Raw genomic sequence first — 8,768 nt, forward strand, 5'->3', positions numbered from 1 at the left:
TGCAGAGTTCTATTTTACTAGTTTTGCCTTGCATTTTTGGGAATGATCTAGTATATGTTTGGCATCGATGCTGATGTATGGGTTGGAAGTGCTGTTTTTTGAGAAAACGATATCTTTTTTTTTTTTTTTGTTTGTTTGAAAACGTTGCTGCCAGGTAGGATGTTTCCTGGAGCGACAATAATGTTTTCTATTTGGTACCAATGCTTCAAGAAACGTTTTCAGCACTAGTATCTATTATCCAGTGCCACATCATGTCCTTGTCACCGGTACCAATGCTCCAAGAAATGCCAAATTCGGCGTTGCTCCAAGCCACGCCTTCCCAATTTCCAATGTGGCTTGGAGCACTGTTTTTTATGGAAAACGATTCTAAACAAACAGGTGTTTTTTGGAGCACCGTTTTTTTCAATGTGGTGCTGATGTATCACCATTTTCTGGAGCAATGGCATCTATGCCAAACAGACGCCAAGTCATCGGTGTGTTGTAACTCTTAGCTTAGTTCTCTTAAACCTTGACCCTTCCAAAAACATACTTACAGAGAGATAGAGATGCACAAAGAGGGAAAACAAGTTCCACCCTCCACTTATGTACTTCTTTATTACTTGGAGCATGATTCAGGCGTGAACTCCAACATCACTAGAGGATGAAAGGAACAGTGGAAAGCTCTGTACCAAAGAGAAATCAAAGCTTTCTGAATTGAGATTATTTTACATTTGTTTTTTTGAAACCAAAGTGATGTTTGGTGTTGAAATCAATGTTTTTTCAAAAATCAATAAATTTTGTTATTTGGTATCATTTCTGCCATATAGGCCAATTTTTGAGGAATTGACTTTGAGTCTGTTTGGTATTGATTTTCAGGGGCCAATTATTCTTGTATTAGAGTTATTATTCAATGCCATATTGGATGCCATGCCATCATAAAAAAACTGGAATCAGATAAAAATTAGAAAATCACCAAAAAAAGGTGATCCCTGAAAAAAAGCCAATTTCAAGAATCGATTTTTGGCCGATTTGTTGAAAATCACCAAAATCGGCCAACCAAACAAAATTCCAACATCAATTCCTCTAATGCTGATGCGGCACTGTCATGGCATTGATTTTCAAGAAATCTTCATCGATGCCAAACATCACGCATAGTTTCCTGAATCATGGTTACTCTGCATTTATTTTCGGAAGAGGATGTCTAATGGTGGTTTAGCATTTGATTCTGTTATACATCCTGATTAATTCAATGTGGTATCTCTAATTAATTGGACCAATATAGAACAGAGAAAAGGAGCAATTGTTCATCATTAAATAAGCTAAAATTTTCCTAGTTAGATCTCATATGTTAAAGGAATAGAAAGGGCAAAATCGGATTTAGAAAATTATAAATGGATTCATAGTAAACTGTTCAATGATAGAGGGTATGTTTAAATCTAATGGGGTCATCCCATAAGGTGCATTTAAGTCAATCTGAAAAACCTAGGATATGTTTAAGTCAATTTATGAAAATTTGGAGTATATTTAAGTCTTTTACCCTTAATTAATTGTGAAAAATCACCTAATTCAAATTCATAACTGTACATAGAACTTATCCTAAAAACGAATTTATTTACAACCTGACAATGAATCCAATCACCTAAGTTGGACAAATAACATTCTAAAGATAACATCTGTAAATATACTTCAAAATTTCACCTCTAATTTTCATAAATACATTTCCAATAGTTGTTGCTTTGTAGTATAAGAAATGCTCTAATGGCAACAAACATCCAGTGGTGATACCGAAAGATATAGATATTTTATAGGATTAGATCTGGGATGCAATAGGAACCTTGGTGGAAAGAGACTGCATCATCTGCCAATAAAATATGTTCCAATCACCCTATTAACAGCGTCTCATACCGTACATCTTATATATGATGGGTCCCACTTTTATGAAAGATCGGCTTGAGTCGATGCAAGATCCGTTTAAACAGCATTTACAGCCTTGCATTGAGAATATTTCTATAACTATATACTTTATTTCATAGGGAGATATTCCCAATGCAAGGCTATAAAGGCTGTTCCAACGGGCCCTCCACTGACTGAATCCAGTTTCCTTTTATGATGGGTCTTAGTTTCATAGTGAGGTGTGTGGTGTCAGATCAAGTTGGTAAGGTGTTGGAACATACTTTATTGGCAGGAAATCCAAGTTCCCAACACAACAAATATTCCCTAAGAAACATTCAGTTATCCGTTCAGGTTGAGATAGTGCTAGATCTAGAATGAATCATAAGCGGCTCAATGGTAGCTAGGGGTGTCAATCGATCGGTTTTGGCTTGGATCCAATCCGATCCAAACCTTATCAAATCGGATTTAGATCGTCCATTATAATTTTGGCCCAAAATAAATTGGTCCATATTCTTATTGCTTTGAATTGGACCTAAACCAAATTTCCAATTATCCGGTCATGAGGCTAAACCCTTGTCCAATTTGAAATCAATCAAAATTGAAGCCAACATAAAATCACTTTTATGAAAATATAAAAACATTTTTACAAAAGCACTTTTATAAAAGTAATTTTATGAAAATTATTTTTACGAAAGCACTTTTACAAAAATACTTTTACGAAAGCACTTTTATAAAAATACTTTTATGAAAGCATTTTTACAAAAGTACTTTTATGAAAGCACTTTTATAGTAGTTTAACAAAAGCACTTTTATAAAAGTGTTTTTACCAAAGCACTTTTACAAAAGTGTTTTTACGAAAGCACTTTTACAAAAATACTTCTACATGAATCACTTTTATGATATCACTTTTACAAAGAAGCTTTTGTGGAAGTACTTTTATGAAAGCACTTTTATGGAAGCACTTTTATGAAAGCACTTTTATGAAAGAACTTTTACGAAAGTACTTTTATGGAAGCACTTTTATAAAAACACTTCTGCAAAAGTACTTTTGTGAAAGCATTTTTACAAAAGCATTTTCACGAAAGAAATTTTATGGAAGTACTTTTCTAAAAGTGCTTTTATAAAAGTACTTTCAATAAAGTGCTTTTTGTAAAAGCACTTTTATAAAAATACTTTTATCAAAGTGCTTTTACAAAAATGTTTTTTCAATGCCAAAAGTGCTTTTATATAATTTTTTATATTTCATTCAGTTTGGATTGGATCCAATCCAATCCATTTACATTTTAATGGATTTGAACTGAATTGGATTTGAACTGAATTGGATTCAGTCCATTTGTAAGTGGGCTCACATTGGACTAAATTGGGTTAGACCAAATCCAGTCCAATTGACACATCTAATCGTAACAATTTTATTTGTATTAGTACAAATGAGGAGTGCAATTGAAAAAAAAAAAAAATGTAAAATTTGGTTTAATTTTGTGTGGCTTATTTGCCTACCAAAACTACAAACTAGTTTTCTAAGACTTATTTGGTTTTAATTTTGTGTGGCTTATTTGGTTTCAATCAATCAAAACAAACTAGTCAAACATACCAAACCGGGATATTAATATAATCCGTTTTCTAAGACTTGAAAGACTAGCGGGGATATGAGAATTATAGTATGATACCTACTAGCATTAGCAAGGAATGAGAAATTGCAATATATATAGATAGGAGTGCTCTCTCCGTGTAGGAAATGGAATCTATTCGTTCGAGTAGATTCCCATGTGAGAGCAATTTAATTCTTATTAATTATATAAATGTATAATAGTTATTATATATAATTATAAATATTGTTTATATAATTATATAATTATCTAATTATATAAATATATAATACTTATTATATTTATATAATTATATAATTATATAAATATATAATAGTTATTATAAATATTGTTAATAACTAGATAGAATCGTTTCAATGGTTTTGACTGTTTTTTATTTTTTGTCAAAATGGGAATACTTTTTGGTTCGAACAGTCGGACCATTCAACCCGGTAACCGGACCCCTAACCGGTTCGGTCTCCGAGTCAGTTTTAAAAACCATGATGTTATGTCATTCAAGCGTGTGACTCATACGACTCGAAAATGGAACCGTTCTAGTCATTGTTTTTTGGGTCGATGGTTTGATTATCCGGTTCAAACGGATGGCCCGTTTTGACAACAAAAATAAAAAAAAATGGCCAAAAACCATTGAACGGGTCAATGAGTTGATGGTTCAACCACTCGGGTCAATGGGTCATTGACCGATTCAACGATTTCTTGCCAGGGACTGGGATTGGTGTAAAATAGAACTGGTTGCCTGGATGGTTCCCAATTAAAAAAAATAAAAAAATGGATGACCGGTTCTAATAACAAAAATTACAAGCAAAAAATTGAGTGTATGAGGTCCATTAAGCAATACCATATGTGTTATGTCCTTCGAGTGTGTGACTCATACGACCTGAAAACGGAATCGTTCTGGCCACCGGTTTTCGGGTCGATGGTTCGATTGTTCAATTCAAACGAATGGCCCGTTCTTACAACAAAAATTTAAAACAATAAAAAGACGACCAAAAACCATTGAACGGGTCAATGGTTCGACCTCCGGGTAAATGGAATCTACTCATGCGAGTAGATTCGCACGTGAGAGCAACCCATTTCCTATTAATTATATAAATATTGTTAGATAAATATATAATAGTTATTATAAATATTGTTAATAACTAGATATCAAACCATTCGAACAGTTTTGACCTTTTTTTTTGTTAGAATGGGTTGACCGTTTGGTTCGAATGGTCGGATCGTTCCACCCGGTAATCGGACCCCTAATCGGTTCGGTTTTAAAAACCATGATGTTGTGTCATTCGAGCATGTGACTCATATGACCCGAAAATGGAACCGTTCTAGCCATCGGTTTTCAAGTCAACGGTTCAACCGTCCAGTTCGAGCAGATGACCCATTTTGACAACAAAAATTAAAAAATAAAAAAAAGGCCAAAAACCATTGAACGGGTCAATGGGTCGTTGACCAATTCAATGGTTTTTGGCCAGGGACCGGGATTGGGGCAAAATGGAATTGGTTGCCTAGATGGTTCCCAATTAAAAAAATAAAAAAATGGTTGACTCGTTCTGACAACAAAAATTATATGCAAAAAATTGTGTGAGGTCCATTAAGTAGTATAATACGTGTTATGTCATTCGAGCGTGTGATTCATACGACCTGAAAACGGAATTATTCTGGCCACCGGTTTTCAGGACAACGGTTTGACTGTTCGGTTCGAACGAATGGCCCGTTCTAACAATAAAAATAAAAAATAAAAAAATGACCAAAAACCATTGAACGGGTCAATGGTTCAACCACTTGGGTGAATGGGTCATTAAAGGATTCAACGATTTTTGCCTAGGGACTGAGATTAGGATAAAATAGAACCGATTTCCTAGATGGTTCCTAATTAAAAAATAAAAAACGGCTAAAAACCGTTTGATGAATTAACGGATTGATGATTCAACCGCTTGAATCAATGAATCGTTAATCGATTCAATGATTTTTTTGGTATAGACCAAGTAAACAGGTCAACGGTTCCATTCGAGCTATTGTTAAACGGGGCCCCTCCGCTAATGTTAATAATTAAGAATATGTTTGGTTTTCTTACAAGTATACGCAGCAAACGGTCGATGACGTCATGCCTTTCGTAATCTCAACAAGAACGTCATTATCACTAGCCACCTCTATATCGATAACCCCATGATTGAGGCACAGCCATAAAAATTGTAAAAATCAAAGCAAAAACGTTATAAATATTAACTATTGGAGGGAAAGGAGAGATTCTAAAAAGGAGATAATTCCTTATTTAGAATGCTAAATGCATTCTAATTGTCATTTTAATAACAACAATATAATTTTATTGATAGGAAGGTGCTCGGATTATGGTTGAGCTGGCCCCCATGCTATATGGTGGTTTTTGTGGTCATTTTATCTCTTTGGCCACATCAGTACCATGTAGGATGGATAAGTGTGACCAAGAAAAGGAGTCTTGTGTGGATAAGAAGGGCAATTTCACCAAGGATTAAGACTTATCCCGAAGACCTCGGTGGGCTACTTCATCCTGACAACCCCGGAAGCTTTATTCAAATAGGACACCAATCTTCGGCTATAAATAGGTAACTTCGCTCAAGTTAAAGGACTTTTGACTCTTCAGCCTTCACACTGTTATTCTGCCCCTACTCGGACTAACGTTCTTCTCAACTACTCAGCCTGACCATCTATCTATTCCATTATTGACTTGAGCGTCAGAGTGTGCACTTGGGGACCAACTTCCCAGGCCTTTGATCTCTTTCTTGGTTTTTGATCTTGCTGCACGACTTCATCCTTCCACCTCAACTTCCCTAACTGGCGCTTGGCAGAATTATTTGACTATGATCATAACTCGAGACACCTTGAATCAGACAATATGAAAAGCATGGGATATTGAGAATTTGGATTCTCATGAAGGAAGATTTGGCCCGACCTCACAGTTATGCGACACGTGGCAAAAGCAACAGCTCGGCACAAAAGCAAGCCTAAGGCGTTTTCACCAAGGGGAGAAACCAACGGACCGAACTCCCTACTAGGGGCCCGAACTCACCCTTGGCCCCAAACCGGAAAGTAATCCAAATTGGCCTGCCTTGCAACAGTTCCGGACATGCCTCGCCGAACTGACCTGCCTTGCAACAGTTCGGGACATACCTCGCCGAACTGACCTACCTTTTAACAGCTCAGGATACACCTCACCAAATTGGCCTGCCTTGTAACAACTCGGGATACCCCTCGCCAAACTGACCTGCCCTATACATGCCTCCGAACTCAAGACTTCGCCTCGCTCACCACTCCACATCACCTTCAGGGCACCAAAACCAAAGAAACCGTACTATGCCTGACACTGAGGAAGTCCGTTCCCGAGGGCGCCGCACCTGACTGACTTGGGATCTGACGCTTGACGGCCGCACTTTAAACGGCCACCTGCCACCGCCACCTGACACCGCCATCTCTAGTTAGAGAGACGGTTAGGTAGTGACGGTTCTGTCCCAGCTGAAAGGACGGCGGCCGAATTGACAAACCTAAGGGTAATCATACCCGACCTGACAAGGGTCTCGGAGCGAGTGCGCGAAGTGATTATAAGAGCCCCCTGCCCCCAACAAACAAGGTATGTGAACTTTGCGCTATCTGGTCTACACTTTGCCTTTGAGAGATTACTGACTTGAGCTTCGGAGTTATCACACCAGGTTCCCCCCGGAGTTCCCTCATCTTTCCCGTTTCAGGTTCCCCGATGCTCTAGCTTAGAGGCGAGTTCGTTGACAGCTAAGACCGGCCGGGTCGCGCTCCATCAATTGGTGCCGTCTGTGGGAAAGCTTCCAAAAGCCTCCCTCTAAATCTCTTTTATCTACCCTTTTTTCAAAAACTCCAACACCTACTCCAACACCGAAATTGCCTCCTCCAGCAGTGCCGGACGTGGAACTGAAACAGCCACTACCGGAGAACAACTTCATGTTCCGGCAGTGTGCATTGGGCAATTCACCATCCCCCTTTCAGTGGATGGGATCCCAAGTCTAAATGTGCCACAGGCGGTGGCACCTCTGAACACTGCCTCGCTGAACATTCCCCTTCCACCCCTCATCGAAACGAACTTCGCGGAACCAACCACTGCTTCCACCCCGGCACCATGTTTCAAAGCCGGTCAAGGCCTCCCCTCAAAGTGGACGACCTTACCAAGGAGAGGCTTCCCGACCACGGAACCCCCCTAATAGTCAGGCCTCATCTTCGGGCCGAAAGCAAAGAAAGATCACCCCCGCCTCGCAGCCCGCGGGTGGGTCAAGAACCTCGCCAACAAAGTCACCTCGGCCCTCCAAGCCCGAGTTCCCATTCACGGAGAACCGCTTCAGCGCCTTAGCAGTAGGTCAACATTCTGGGCCCATCGAGCTCGGCAACACGGAGGCAAGCAGCGCCAGCACCAGACCCATTCAAAGAAGGCGCCGGCGAAGTCGCCGAACTGCTACCCGCGTGCTACCCAAGCTCAGAGGCAAGGAAGAAACGAGCTCGGGCGAGGTAAAAACCGTCCCCATTCTCTCAGTTCCTTCCTCCCTTTCAACAGAACTTTTGGCAGTCCCCTTGCCTAGAGATTTCAAACTCCCTTCTCTGGACAAGTATGATGGGTCATTTGACCCCAACGACCACGTTGACGTGTTTCAGTCGCAAATGCACCTCGCTAGGGCAAGCGAGTCATGCATGTGCGTGGCCTTCACCACCACCTTCAGAGGGGTGGTCCGCACCTGGTACCGGAACCTAGCTTCCGGGTAAATAAGAAGTTGGCCCCAGTTCGTGCAGATCTTCACTGCACACTTTGTTATCAGCAAAAGGTGTCCCAGAACCGAGGAAAGTATCTTCGGGGTAATCCAAAGAGAGGGAGAACCCATCCGGAGCTACATCAAACGGTTCAATGAAGCATGTTTGTAGATCCCTCGGTTAGACCCCGCGGTACAGCTCGCCGCGGCCAAAAGAGGGGTGACGCACAAAGAGTTCAAATGGCACATGGTGGCCAGCCAGCCAGCAACCATGGCCGACTTCCTCAAGCTCGCGGACAAGTTTATGAGAACAGAGGAAGAGATAAACCAGAGAAACAAAGGCGGGGTTGAAAAAAGAAAAAGAGAAGGCGAGCAGCCCTCCAACCCCAGCGACAGAAGAGGCCAGAACGGAGAGGCGAAGCCAAGCCAGCCGTCCCGAGCTCCCTTAGCAGTTCGGACGGATTACACACCATTGAACACAAGGCGGACCGAGATCCTGATGACGATCAAGGACGCCCCTTACGTAAAGTGGCCACCTCGCCTGAAGAGCAACCCC

The sequence above is a fragment of the Nelumbo lutea genome, chromosome 3 (assembly GCF_056320005.1).
Source record: "Nelumbo lutea isolate HS-2025 chromosome 3, American lotus-T2T, whole genome shotgun sequence".
In the NCBI taxonomy this organism is placed as follows: domain Eukaryota; kingdom Viridiplantae; phylum Streptophyta; class Magnoliopsida; order Proteales; family Nelumbonaceae; genus Nelumbo; species Nelumbo lutea.